General features: G+C 35.3%; 1 protein-coding gene across 4 annotated transcripts in view; it reads left to right on the top strand.

Annotated features, from left to right (window-relative positions):
- The window catches only part of LOC149119659 (uncharacterized), a 149,407-nt gene that overhangs the window by 88,363 nt on the left and 46,130 nt on the right, over positions 1–14,914 (top strand). The gene's annotated exons all lie outside the window — the stretch shown is intronic.

The following is a 14,914-nucleotide window of genomic DNA, read 5'->3' as shown; positions in this document are numbered from 1 at the left end:
GTTGGAGTCCCTGTTCTGCTGTTGACTCCAGATTCTTGCCAAAGTGCACCCTTGGAGGTGGCAGGCTATTGCTCACGTTATTGGATCCCTGCTACCCAGATTTAGCTCCTGGCTCCTAGATCCTGGCTTTGGCCTTGGCCAGTCCTAACTGTTGAGCACATTTGAAGAGTTAGCGAGTGGGTAGGAGATATTTTTCTGTCTTTATCTCCATCCTTCAAATAAAAAGTAAATAACTTTTAAAAAATTAAATGACTAGTGATACAGTTTTTGTTAAACTTATGAATTAGATCTTGAGGACAGTCCAGGTGTATTGAAAAAAATCACTTACTTGAAACCTCTGATGAATGTAGTAATTATTTAGAATGATTAAATTAAGACTTGTAACTTTTCAGCGTTCTAGTAAGTTTTTGTTTTCCTTGAATTTAGGTTCACGCATTCATTTTGATATTCTATTGTTTATTGTTATAACTGACTATTTTGCTTTACACATGCTTCTCTATAAGTTTATATATGGCAAAGAAATTTTACCATATGTGTGCATAGTAAAAATCATCTTCAATGATGACATTGTCCTCAGTGGTAATACTTATACAGTGCTGTGAACATTTGAAGGCAGCCAGAGGACCTGTTAAAATTTGATCAAACCACAGGTTCTCTTATTGTATATAACTATATCTCTAAAAGTGTTTTTAATTCTCGAAGCTTATTTTTATTTGCTTCTTTCTTTACATCAGCTACTTCATGCAATATTCAATTTTCCAGAGTTGTCTTTTCAAGGTAGGCTAGTAACCTGTGTTGTATCTACAATCAACTTTCAATTTTCTGCTAGCAGATTTTCTGCATTATAGCTCACCTTTAACAAATCTTGCTTTTAGCTTCTTAGAGCCTTATCAGCTTCGCTGCTTATTCTATTTGGCTTTTTTTCCCCCTTCCACATTCAGGTCATTTCCTGGAAGATACTGGAAGAGAAGTTATGTTATCCTTGCTTTTTCTAGCTCCATACACACTTTAGCTTAACAGACACAAATTATTCAAGAATTAAAAAATCTGTTCCCAAGGCAAATATCCATTTGGAAGATAATATTTAAAAATATAATATAAATTACTTCGAAATAGTGTGGGTTTTTATTTCCACAGCATGACATGAGAACTAGGTAAATTTGAGAACAGTTTTTTTTTTAAAGACTAGTTTTTAGATTATTTTGAATTTAGGTTTCTACCCAAGACAATATATATTATCTTGTGTTCAATATCATCCTGATCATCTAGGAGGATATTGGTAGATTCACTTAAAGGCCAGTTCAGGTTTGTTGGTTGCCTGACTTGATTTGATTCAGCCAATGCTATCTAAGCTAACATATAAAGTTAAATTATGACCATGTTTATTTACATTCGATAGGGCATAGTCTTCAGTGCTTCATTTTATTTTTGTCTATTTAACTGAAAAATTTTCCACAAATCAAATTCCTTGATCTTACTATTTAAGGGGTGCTCAAAAAATTCATGGAAGGTGAAAGTTTAGTGGCACAGTGGGTTCAGTATTTGGAACACATGCATTCCAAATTGGAGTGCAGATTGGAGCCCTAGCTGCTCTGTTTCCAATTAGTCCTGCCAATGCATCCTGGAAGGTGGCAGATGGTGACTCAAGTGCTTAGGCCTATGCCGCACATGTGAGAGACCTAGAAGGAATTCCAGTTTCTGGCTTTGCTTGGTCCAGCCTTAGCTGATACCAGTATTTGGGGGAGTGAATCAGGGGATGGAAGATTTCTATCCTAATTTGTTGCTTTGCCTTTCAAGTATATACAAATAAGCATTATTTTAAGTATTTCATGGAGAATACGTATCATAAAAATTAGATTTCAAAAAAATTTGAACCAACATAAATTTATTTTTTTAAAAAGGAAATTGAAAAGTCCCATTTTAAGATTTATTTATCTGAAAATCATGTGATAGAAACGGACAGATAGATACATTTTTCACCCACTGGTTTACTCCACACAAATGGCCACAGTGGCTGGGGTTGGGCCATGCGGAAGCCAAGAGTCTGGAATTCCAATATGGGTCTCTCACATGTGCAGCAGGGGTCCAAGCACTTAGGCTTATTTGCTGCTTTCCCAGGTGCATTAGCAGGGAGCTGGACTGGAAGCAGAGCAGCTTTCGAATAAGGGATGCTGGCATCATAAGCAGTGGCTTACCCTGCTTCACAATACCAGGCCCTTACATTTATGTTTTAATTCCCCTTTTGTACAACTTTTTGAAATGCCCTTGCATTTCTCCTTTTACACTTTTAGATTTCAAGATTATTAACAGTTGAGAGTTAGAGGCAAAAACAAAATAAAAACAAACAAACAAAAACCGAAAAACCAACCAAACCAAATCCCAAAAAACTGTGCCAATAATTTCAAACATTCATGGGAGTGACCAGAAGAGGAAGCTCTTGGGTCATACTATTTTGAGTTCTCTGAGAAATGCTAAGACCGAATGCTACATACTCTAGGTGGGTGCAAACTTTGGTTGTAGTAGAGTAATATCCCCAGCCTCATCTGAGACAGGAGTGAAGGTTAATTCCTCAAGTTTATTACCTTCCATAGAAGCAGTTGGCTAGAATTTCTGTAACATGGTGAACTGTAATAGTACATGAACTTCTCAGACCACAGGAATGAAGTGAGCATAATTTATTTTTATGCTTAGCTATGTTTTTTTTCCACAGCTAATTAGGACACAAATGCATGTTTTTGGTACCCAAGAGCTTTTATATCGATCTCTTCAACATTCCAATGTTTTATAAAAGACAAACTTTGATAATTTTGGCAAACAGTGGGAATTATTTCCTGGGTTCAACAAAGAAGTTAAATCGTCTCCAATTCAGAAAATTTGTTAACTTCTTTGGGTCTGAGTTCTATAGAATCAAATTCTTTCCTTTGTTTTCCTTGACACTTTTCTGACAGTGGCTTCCAAATAGGTTGGATATTTTATTCCTTATTGTATTTATTCCTTATTGTTAGGACTCCTTAGTAATCAGAAGTGGTTATTTCATTTATGTTTAGTACAAATACCATTTCCCCCTTGCATCCCTATATTTCAGGGTACTTATTTTAACTGAAATTAGTATTTCCTATCGTAAAAGCATCTTTCTGAAAAATATCACTTTGTTTCCTACTATGTGTTTTGTAATATGTCACCAATACATTTTTATCTTCATTTTTATGTTTCTTAATTTTTACCTTCATAATGCAATCGTATTGTATTATTGCTGTCACAAAACACTAATCTCAAATGTTAGACATTAGCTATTTTCATGATGAGCTTATTGGATATTTTACAGAAAAAAAAACTACACCTAGACTCAGTCCTGACATTTAGGAACATGCCTGGGAAGGATTTTCCAAGCAAGGATTATGAAGTGCTACTATAACGATGTAGCGTGTTTCCTCATGCCCATTTTGGCAAAACCTCTTTAATACGCATTTCCACACTCTGTTGTAGAATACACAGAAAGAGTGAAAAAAAGGAGATACAGTAGGTATTTACTGTATTTAAACTGTTTTATTCCACCCTAGGATTGTAGCAAGGGGAAAGTCAGCGAGGCAATTGCCTGCGGCACTAAATCTGTAAAAGACTTTAAAAGATAACCACGACAATGTCAGCATAAATGCAGTGTGCAGTTTGTTTGTAATGCTACTTTTTGTGTCCTGCACTATGCCAGTTGTTTCATGATGAGTTGATGGAACAATGATTATGATAAATTGCAATGATTTGTTGCTGTAAGTCCTGGGGGTATTGCTTTCTGCCTCTGAGATTTAAGTCCTTCTATACATGTGTGTAGAGTAGATAGATACCTGTTTTGATCCAAATTGAAATTCTTGCAGTTTTTCTCTTCAACTAAGTCCAGATCACCACCACAAACTCTTTTAGCTTCATCTGTTTTAGTAGGTGTGTCCTTATAACCTTTTGGTTTAGTTTGCTTTTCCTTGATGACTAATGATTTGGGGAATCTGTTCTTTGATTTTATCTTTGTAGTGAAATACCTATTAAGAGTTTTTGCTCAATTTTTGTCTTATGGAGTTTTATGTATCCTTCCTGTACTATAGATACAGATTCCTTGTCAGATATATGCTTTTCAAATATTTTATCCCATTCTGAAGCTTTCTCAGCTATATCTTTCATCAAGTTTTTAAATTCAAATATTTTTTTGAAATTTAATAGTATGTATTCTGTGTCCTGTTTAATAAATCATTGCCTACCCCAATTTCACATATACCTCTATGTTTTCTTTTGGAAATTTTATAGTTTTTGCTCCTACATTTAAGTCTATAATCCATTTGCATTAATTTTTTATGTATTATATGAAACTAAGCATAGAGGTTCATTTTAGTTCCCATAGAAATATTTATTAGTCCATTTTCTGTGCTATAATGGAATATCTGAGACTGGGTCATTTATAAACTAGGTAGGTTTATTTTGGCTCATGGTTTTGGAGGCAGCCAGGATCGAGCGGCCACATCTGGTTAACTTCTGATGAGATCCTAATGGCGATTCAACTCATGGTAGAAAGCAGAATAGGGCAGCAGGTGCATGAGTAAGAAAAGAAGAGGAGCCAAACTCCCACAGTAGCTAAGCTATTCCTGTGAGGAAAGCCTTAGTCCATTTTTCTAGGCTCCTGAAGCACCATTACAGTGAGAATTAACTTTCAACATAAATCTGGGGAGAGGGGGGACAAACCACAGCAACTACCAAATTTTTCCAATAACATTTTTGAAAACATCATTCTAGCTTCTATTGAATTACCCTGGCATCTTCATCACGAATCAAGTGTGTAATTTTATTTCCTGCAGTGATCTATATGTCTATCCTTATGCTGATAGCCGAATTCTGAATAATCAGTCTTGAAATCCACTTATTCAAGTTGTACTTTTATATGCTTGATTTTTATGTTAAGTTTCCCTAGCTTTCCTGGGATAAATATCTCTTGAATGGGATATATTTTAGTGTGTGTGTGTGTGTGTGTGTATGATTTAGTAATGTTTTCTAAGGATTATTTACTTCTATGTTGTGACATTATTCGCCTGTAGTTTTCTTCTATTATGATGTATTTGGTTCTGACATCTAGATAACATCTAACTCATAAAGTATATTTTAATGTATTCATTCTTCTTCTGTATAATGCAACAATTTCTTTAATAGAATTCACAAATAAAGATATCTTGCTCATGGGAAAATTTTAGATTATTAATTTAATTTGTATTTATAAATTTATACTGTTCAAATTTTCTATCTTGTCCTTAGTTCTGTTGATTTATGTTTTTGTGTATCGTGTTTTCATCTAACTTCTGAACATCGTTAGAAAACTTGTTCACCAAAGTTTTCTATGGTATATTGCTGATATCTTTAGGACTTACAGAGATTTCATCTTTTAAAATTCTAGTGGTGGGAATTTATCCTCTCTAATCTTTTACTTAGGTAATAATCTAGCCTGAGCACATCAGTGTTATTGATCTTCAAAAAAGTTTTCATTTTATTAGTTTTTAAAAGTTGTTGCTTGGGTCCAGCGCTGTGTTATAGCAAGTGTGGCTTTCAACTACAGTGCTGGCATACCATATGGGTGCCAGTTCAGGTCCCAGCTGCTCCACTTATGATCCAGCTCTCTGCTGTGGCCTGGGAAAGCAGTGGAAGATGGTCCAGTTCCTTGGGCCCCTGCACCCGTGTGGGAGACCCAGAAGAAGCTCCTGGCTTTGGATTTGCGCAACTCCGACCCTTGCGGCCAGTTGGGGGTGAACCAGCGGATGGATGACCTCTCCTTCTCTCTCTCTCCTTCTCTCTCTGTGTAACTCTGACTTTCACATAAATAAATAAATCGTAAAAAAAAAAAAAAAAGTTGTTGGGGCCAGCGCTGTGGTGCAGCAGGTTAAAGCCCTGGTCTGAAGTGCTGGGATTCCATATGGGTACTGGTTCTGGTGCTGGCTGCTCCTCTTCTGATCCAGCTCTCTGCTGTGGCCTGGGAAAGCAGTAGAAGATGGCCCAAGTCCTTGGGGCCCTACACCCATGTGGGAGACCTGGAAGAAGCTCCTGGCTCCTAGCTTTGGATAGGCCATTGGGGCCAGTTGGGGAGTGAACTAGCAAATGGAAGTCCTCTCTCTCTGTCTCTACCTCTCTCTGTAACTCTGTCTTTCAAATAAATAAAATAAATCTTTTAAAAAAAAGGTTTTTCGATTTAATATCTGATCTTTGTTATTTAACTGTGTTTCATTTATTTTACTCCTTAATCTTTGAGGTGTGTATATTGTTCATTATTTGTACTTCTTTTTTGCTGATTTTTTGCTTATAGGAGCATAGGATTCTGAGAATTTCTTAAAGCAATGCTTTAGTTGCATTCTAAATTTTTGATGTGTTGCACTTTTGCTGTCATTAATAAAACAAAGAAAAAACACAGTGGTTGATTTCTACCTTTCTGAATTTATTGAGACATTTTAAGGTCATTGTGTGATCCGTAACAATGAATATAATGTAGTTGCTTGAAATTCACATACATGTATTCTTTCTTTAGAAATTGTAACTTTTGATAAATATCAATTAAACCAAATTTGTTAATCATGTGTTTCAGATCTTATGCTGACTTTCTTGGTATGTCATTTTCTACCACTTTATTTTCAATTTAATTGTATTTATGTTAATATTTTATCTTACGATTGGCATAGTTGGTCCTTGCTTATTTATCTCGCAAGTCACAGCAATTTAATTGAGCTTCAAAAGTTCATTTTAGATATGTAATTGTCTCAATCTTTTTAAATGCCTTTATTAGATTATTTAAATACTTAATAATTTCATATAAAATTTTATAACATTACATTTTATTTCCATTGGATTATTGCTTACTCTAGGGAGTATTATACACATCCGTAGCATTTTAGTCTTGTTATATTTTAAATTGGTATATTTCATATAAAATGTGGAAATCTTATAACTATAGATTCATATACCACCTCCCTATCACACATTGTTTAATAAATGTTTTGTGTTTTCTATCTACTTATGTTACAAACTCACTAGTGAGTATTATTTTTGCCTTTAATAGACATGACTGATAAAAACACTAAGAGGGAAATACCAAAGATGGGCTTTTTTTTTTTTATCATATTTAACATTTATAGTGTTTCACTCACAAGTGAAAGTACATGTATACATCTTTTATACTTTCCCAAAACTGGATACGTTTTGTTTTTGTTATTACTGTGCAGGTTTGATAAAAACAGTATCTCAGTTTTTCTTTTTTAATCTAAAAATGTCATTTTACTTCTTGAAGAATATTTTTCTTATGTACTTATGTCCTTTTTGTATTAATAAAAGAAAGTTCACTGGGCATGGCAAGTTAATAGTGAGAATATTTTCTTGGGTTAATTCCTGGTAACATTGATATACACTGAAATAAAATGATTAATGGTCAAAAGTGCTAATATAATATCCATTGCTGAACAATATTTGCCAAGGACCTTTAAGATTTCTCTTTAAATTTATTTATTTGAGAGAGTGGATGGGGGGAGAGAGAGATATATACAGGTAGAGAACAAGAGAGTGCTCGTATTGCTGGTTCTCTCCCCAGTGCCCAAAAGGGCTATGATTGGGAATGTCCAAAGGTTTATTCAGTCCTCATAAGAGTGATAAAAAATACCAACATAATAAAATTGTGGGTTGTGAGATTAAAATTGTGATCATATTGATAATTAGTCCCCAAATACAAGCAACATACATGAGCAATATATAAAACTAGTAGTATATATATTTTAAAGTTTTATTTATTTTTTTAAAGTCAGTTACACAGAGAGAAAAGGAGAGGCAGAGATTCTTCCATCCACTGGTTCACTTCCCAATTGGCTGCAATGGCCGGAGCACTGCCAATCCGAAGCCAGGAGCCAGGAGCTTCTTCCAGGTCTCCCACGTGCGTTCAGGGGTCCAAGGACTTGGGCCATCTTTTACTGCTTTCCCAGGCCATAGCAGAGAGCTGGATCGGAAGTGGAGCAGCTGGGACTCGAACCGGCGCCTATATGGGGATGCAGGTACTGCAGGCGACTGCTTTACCTGCTACGCCACAGCGCCAGCCTCAATAATATATTTTTGAACGCTTTTATTATAGTCTGATTTTCATCATAATTAAATGTCACTTCTACGAAGAAAACCATTGCTAATTTGGTATGTGTCACTATCCAGTTTTTTTGATATGCAACATTATATTTGTACAAAATATTACTCAGTTAATATTGCTTTGTAAATAGCCATATATTTCGATAACTTATGCTCTGATTTTATATTAATTTTTTCTTATAGTTGTGGTATCACATTCCATTATTTTGCCTATTGGTATTACTATTTTCCCACTTTTGAACAGTGTTTATTGAATGTATTTACATATTTTTCTTTGCATATTTATGTGTCTCTGTAGAAATACAGAAAAAAATCTGAACATTTCATAAGATTTTTGGTAGTTGTTTCTAATTTCTTCTTCCAAAAGTTCTATCAATTTCAATTTACTTCCCTGCAAATGAAATGTGAAAATGATTTCTTTAGCCTTTTGGCAATTTATGCTAATAACAATTTCTTTTTTTTCATATCTCAGGTAACATTTTTAAATTAACTTAAAGTCAGAATTAATGCTCCACTTGATAAAGAATTCAACATGTTAAAATAAAAAGATGATTTTGCAGTGGGAATATAAACAAGGGGTATAAATAGTAATCAAATGAAACTATGTCAATTTCATTAATATATAATACATTTTAAAATAATCACAGATTATTAAAACTATAGTAGTATTTCAGTCTTAACATATTGTTTGACCAAGTTATTAAACTTTGACAAAAGTATATTTTCCAAACTGTTAAATCCCTGTATTCTGTTTTTGTTTTCTGATTATTTATTTCTTTATTTTTAAACTTTAGCTCCACATAGAAGGGAGAAAATGTGGTGTTTTTCTTTTTGTGTCCGGCTTATTTCATTCAATGTATGGCAGAATTTCATTCATTCTTATTGTTGAATACTATTCCATTGTGTATCTATCAGATAGTCTCTACCCAATAATCTGGCAATGGACAACTTGGTGGAGTACATATTTTGGACTGTTGTTAAACAGTGTTGTTATAAACATGATTGTGCCAGTATCTCTTTGATACAATGTGTTCATGTCTTTTCAGTATATACCAAGTAATGAGGTTGTGGATCTTTTTTTCTTTGTAAAAATTAGTCATATAAAGGAAACAAATACATATATTTCACATACACAGTTTTAAGAGCAAAATGGAACTTCCCACAATATATCCCCTCCTTCACTACCTCCCAGCTTCCATCCTCCTCCTTTTCTTATTTTTCTTCTAATTTTACAATGACATGCTTTAAATTTTTTTAAACTGTTGCTGGCAGCTCGAGGTTTCCTTTTTAAAAAAGAGATTTATTTTTTATTTGTTGAAAGGCAGAGAGAAGCGAGAGACAGAGAGAGAGGAGGAGAGACACAGAGATCTTCAATCCACTGGTTAACTCCCCAAATGGATGCAATGGCTTGGTCTGGGCGAGGCCGAAACCAGGAGCCTGGAGCTTCTTTAGGTTCTTCTATATGGATTTAGAGGCCCAAGAACTTGGGTCATCTTCAACTGCTTTCCCAGAACTGAGTCTTTACCAGGCCGAAAAAAGGCACCTGGAGCTTCTTTTGGGTCTCCCACATGGATTAAGGCCCCCAAATAACTTGGGTCATCTTGGGTACTGACTTATTTCACAAAGCATAATGGTCTCCAGTTGCATCCATTTTTTTTTTCATGGCTGAGTACTATTTCATCATGTTATGTATATATATATAATAAATTCATTGTTGGCCGGTGCTGTGGCTCACTAGGGTAATCCTCCGCCTGCGGTGCTGGCACACCAGGTTCTTGTCCCGGTCGGGGTGCCGGATTCTGTCCCGGTTGCCCCTCTTCCAGTCTAGCTCTGCTGTGGCCCGAGAAGGCAGTGGAGGATGGCCCAAGTGCTTGAGCCCTGCACCTGCATGGGAGACCAGGAGAAGCACCTGGCTCCTGGCTCCTGGCTCCTGGCTTTGGATCAGTGTGATGTGCTGCTGGCCGCGGCGGCCACTGAAGGGTTAACCAACGGCAAAAAGGAAGACCTTTCTCTCTCTCTCTCTCTCACTGTCCACTCTGCTTGTCAATAAATAGATAAATAAATTCATTGTTTGCTTCTTTTTAATATTTATTTGCAAGACCGAGAGAGGGAGAGAGGGATTCATTGATTTATTGATTCTGTCCACCAGCTCACTCCCCAAATGGCTGCAGTGGCTGAAGCTGGTCTAGCCAGAAGCCAGAAGCCAGGAGCTTCCTTTGGGTTTCCCACATGAATGCAGAGTCCCAAACACTTGGGCTATCCTCTGCTGCCTTCCCTGGCTCACCAGCAGGGATTTGGATAAGAAGCGGAGCGGCCGGGACTCAATCCAGTACCCATACGGGATGCTGGCGCCACAGTCAATGGATAGGTTCATCTGCCATTCCACCATGCCGGCCCACGATCTCTCTATCCATTTGTCAGTTGATGGACATCTGGGTTGACTAGCTATTGTGAACTGAGCTGTTATAAACATGGGAATTATAGAACATATTTTCATATGCAGATTTAATTTCCTTTTGGTTAATTCGCAGGCGTGGGATGGCTGAGTCATTTGGTAGAAATATTTTCAGATCTCTTGAGGAATCTCCATGTCTACCACAATGGCTATAGTACTTTACAATGCCACCAACAGTGGATTAGATACCTATTTCCCCACATCCTTGCCAGCTCTTACTTGATTTTTGGATGATAGGGATTCTAACTGGGATGAGATGAAACTTCCTTGTGAATTTTCTTTGCATGTCCTTGATGGCTAGTGAAGCTGAGTATCTTTTTGTATGTCTGTTGGCCATTTGTATTTTATCCTTTGACAAATGCCTGTTCATACCCTTAACCCATTTCTTAAGTAGATTGCTTGTTTTCTTGAATTTGAGTTCCTCATATATCCTGGATATTAATCCTTTATCAGATATAGAATTTGTAAATCTTTTCTCCTCTTTATTTTGTTGAGGTTTTTGATTGCTGAAACTTATGGTAAATCTATTTTTAGTTTTTTTTTTAAAGATATCTCCATACTATTTTCCACAATGGCTGCACTAATTTGCATTGCTACCAACAGTGTATTAGTCTTCCTGTTTCTCCATATCCTTACCAGCATTTGTTACTCGCTATCTTTTGGATAATAGTTATTCTGATGATGGTGAGGTGATATCTCATTGTGGTTTGCATTTCCTTGTTGGCTAGTGATGTTGACCATTTTTTCATATATTTGTTGGTCATTTGTATTTCTTCTTTTGAGAGCCATCTTTTGAAATATTTTGTCCATTTCTTAACTGGATTTGTTTTTTATTTTTGTTTTTTGAATTGCTGATATATTCTGGATATTAATTCTTTGTGAGAAGTTGCTTGCAAATATTTTTTTCCCATTCTGGTGGATGTCTTTTCACTCTTGATCATTACCTTTGCTGTGTAGAAGCTCCTGAGTTTGACATAATCCCACTTTGCCTGTGGCTTGTGGGTCATATCTAAGAAGTTGTCATATATATACTAGTGTCTTGAAATGTTTTTCTTACACTTTTCTCTAGCAGTTTCATAGTCTGAGATCTTAAATTTATGTCTTTTATCTGTGTTGAACTAGTTTTTGTGTATGATCAGAGGTAGGGATCTAAATATATACATCCAGCGGCCAGTGCTGTGGTGTAGCTGGTAAATCCGCTGCCTGCAGTGCCAGCATACCATATGAGCACCGGTTCAAAAATTAATTAATTTTTATTAATGTAGAGAGAATAGCTTTCATGTAGTTCATAGGTAGAAGTCTAAGAATACAATGATGCTTCCTCCTCTGCCTCCCTTCTCCTTTCTTTTTCTTTTAATTTTTTTTCCAATAACTTAAATTTACTTTATATTCATAGGTTTAATGCTCCACTAAATAAGGAGTTCAACAAGAGCGTACTAGTATTTTCTTGTGAATTTTTGCATCTTCGTTCATATGTCTGCAGTTTTTTTTCCCCCTGTTGTGTATTTGTTTGATTTTGGATTCAGAGAGATGCTGTCCTCATATAAAGAATTTGATAGAATTCCATGCTGTTGAATATATTGGAATAATTTGTAATGTATCGTGGTTAGTTCCTATTTAAATGTTTTTGTAGAAGTCAGTCCTAGGCTTTTCCTTAGTGGGAGACTTTTAGTTGCTGTTTCAAACTTGTTGTTTGGCATGGTTCTGTTTAGATTTTATGTGTCCCTCTTGATTTAATTTTGGTGGTTTTTTTTTTTTTTTTTTTTTTTGTATTCAGGGATTTATCTATTTCTTTGAGGTTTTTCAATTTGTTAGCATATACTTGTTTACAATAGTTTTTATGATCCTTTTCATTTCAGTATTTTCAGTTTAATTTCTCCTTTTTCATTTCCAGTTTTATTCATTTCAAATTTTTCCTTTTGTTAGTTTGGCTCATGGTTTGTCTATTTTGGATATCTTGTCAAATCCCCAGCTTTTTGTTTCATTGATCCTTTGTATTTTTTTTAGTTTCAATTTTATTTATATTTGCTCTGTTACTATTTCTTGCCTCCCGCTAATTTGGGGTTTAGATATTTTTTCTAAGTTCCTGAGGTACATTATTAGATCACTAATTTGAGATCTTTCTATTTTATAACATAAGCACTTAATGCTGTAAACTTATTTTTAATACTGCTTTTGCTGTTATCTCAGATTTTGTTGTTTCATTTTCATTTATTTCAATAAAATTTTTTATTTTCTGTTTAATTTCTGCAATGACCTATTGGTTGTTCAGTAGAATATTACTGAATTTCCATGTATTTATGAGTATTTCAAGGTTTGTTGTGTTATTGATTTATAGCTTTATTCCTTTGTGGTCTCAGAAGATACATGGTATGCTTTCAATCACTTTTAATTTACTGAGACTTGAATTGAAGCCTAATAAATCTTCTATTTTGGAAAAATGATGATGAGAAGAATGTGTATTCTGTGGCTGTTGGGTGAAATGTTTTGCAAATGTCTGTTAGGTCCATTTGCTCAGTGGTATGTTTCAACTCTATTGATTTTTCTGTCTGGATGATCTGTCCAATGAAGAAAGTGAGGTGTTTAAGTTTCCCACTATTATTGTATTGGAGTCTGTCTCTCCCTTTAGATCTAATAGTATTTTCTGTATATATCTGGGTAGTCTTGTGTCGTTTGCATGTATAGTTCTTTCTGAAATAAACATTTTATCAAAAATATAATGTCTCTTTGTTCATTTTTTGATTTAAAGTCTGTTTTCTGATATCAAGATAGCTACTCCTGCTCATTTTTGGTGTTCATTTGCCTGGTCTATCTTTTTCCAGCCCTTCAGTTTCAGTCTATATGTCCCTTTGTGAAGTGAGTTTCTTGTAAACACCATATAGTTGGCTCTTATTATTTTGTCCATTTTAGCAGTCTAAGTCTTGTGGCTTTACCATTTAATCTATTTATATTGCAGCTTAGTACTGATAGAGAAGAACTGATACCTGTCATTTTTTTGATTGGATACTGATTATACTTTTTCTGTTAGTGAATTTGATAGTGTCACAGGTTTTCATGATGTTTACTTGTAACATAGGGCTGCCTTTAGAGTTTCTTGTAAGGCTGGTCTGGTAATGATATTCTCAGTTTTTGCTTGTCTAGGGAACACCTTATTTCTCCTTTAATTCTTATTAAGACCTTTTTTGTTTGGGAGACCACTTTTTTATTTTCTAAAGATTTATGCATTTATTTATTTAAGAAGCGAGTTACAGAGATACAGAGAACGAGAGAGGTCTTCCATCCACTGGTTCACTCTCCAGATGGCCACAATGACCAGAGCTGGGCCGATCTGAACCAGGAGCAGTAGCTTCTTCCATGAAGGGACCCATGCACTTGGGCTATCTCTTCCACTGCTTTCCCATGCCATAAGCAGGGTGCTGGATTGGAAATGGAGCAGCTAGGGCAAGAGCTGGTATCCATATGGAATGGCAGCACCAGAAGTGGAGGTTTAACCTACTATGTATGCCACATCGCTGGCCCCTCTCGGGGACTTGTAAAGGTTAGTTCTCCTGATTGTAATATTCTTGGTTAGAAGTTTTTTTTTTAAGGCCTTGAAAATATTATCCCAGTCTCTTCTGGCCTGTGTGGCTTCGTCTGAGAAGTCTGCTATTAGTCTTATGGGTTTTCCTTTTGATACTTTTATCTTACTATCTTTAGGATGCTCTCCTTGTCCCTAACTTTTGACAGTTTCACTACAATGTGCCTTAGGGAAGATCTTTGTTGGTTGAGTTTCCTTTGTATCCATTGAGCTTCCTGTATCCTAACGTGCATTTCTCTTTCAAGACGGGATGTTTTCAACTGTGATTTAGTAGGTTCTCCACACCATTTTCCTTCATTTAATGTTATTCCATGTTTCATGGAGGCCTTCTTTGTTCTTTTTATTTCTTTTCTCTTTATTTTTCTCTAATTGGGTATTTTTTTTAAAATATTTTTCTCCAGATGAGAAATTCTTTCCTCCACTTAGTGTAGTCTCCTGTTGAAGCTCTCAAACGTATTTTTTATGTCATTAGTGGAAATTTTCATCTCCAGTATTTCTATTTGTTTCTTTTTAATGATTTCTCTCTCCTTAGTGAATAGTTCATTCATGTGACTTATTGTTTTCCTTACTTCTTATGCTATCTGTATTCTCTTGCATTGATTTTCCTACAATCATTTTGAATTCTATTTCTGTCATTTCCTTGATTTAGCACAGTATCTATTTCTGGAGAAGTAGTGTGTTCTTTTGGAGGTATCATGCTACCTTGCTTCTTTTTTTTTTTTTATTTTTTTTTTATTTTTTTTTTT

Source organism: Oryctolagus cuniculus, chromosome X (assembly GCF_051225735.1).
Source record: "Oryctolagus cuniculus isolate XC-2025 breed Fujian yellow rabbit chromosome X, ASM5122573v1, whole genome shotgun sequence".
NCBI classification, from domain to species: Eukaryota; Metazoa; Chordata; class Mammalia; order Lagomorpha; family Leporidae; genus Oryctolagus; species Oryctolagus cuniculus.
The sequence above is the reverse complement of the archived record's forward strand: the minus strand, read 5'-3'. Positions and strand labels throughout refer to the sequence as shown.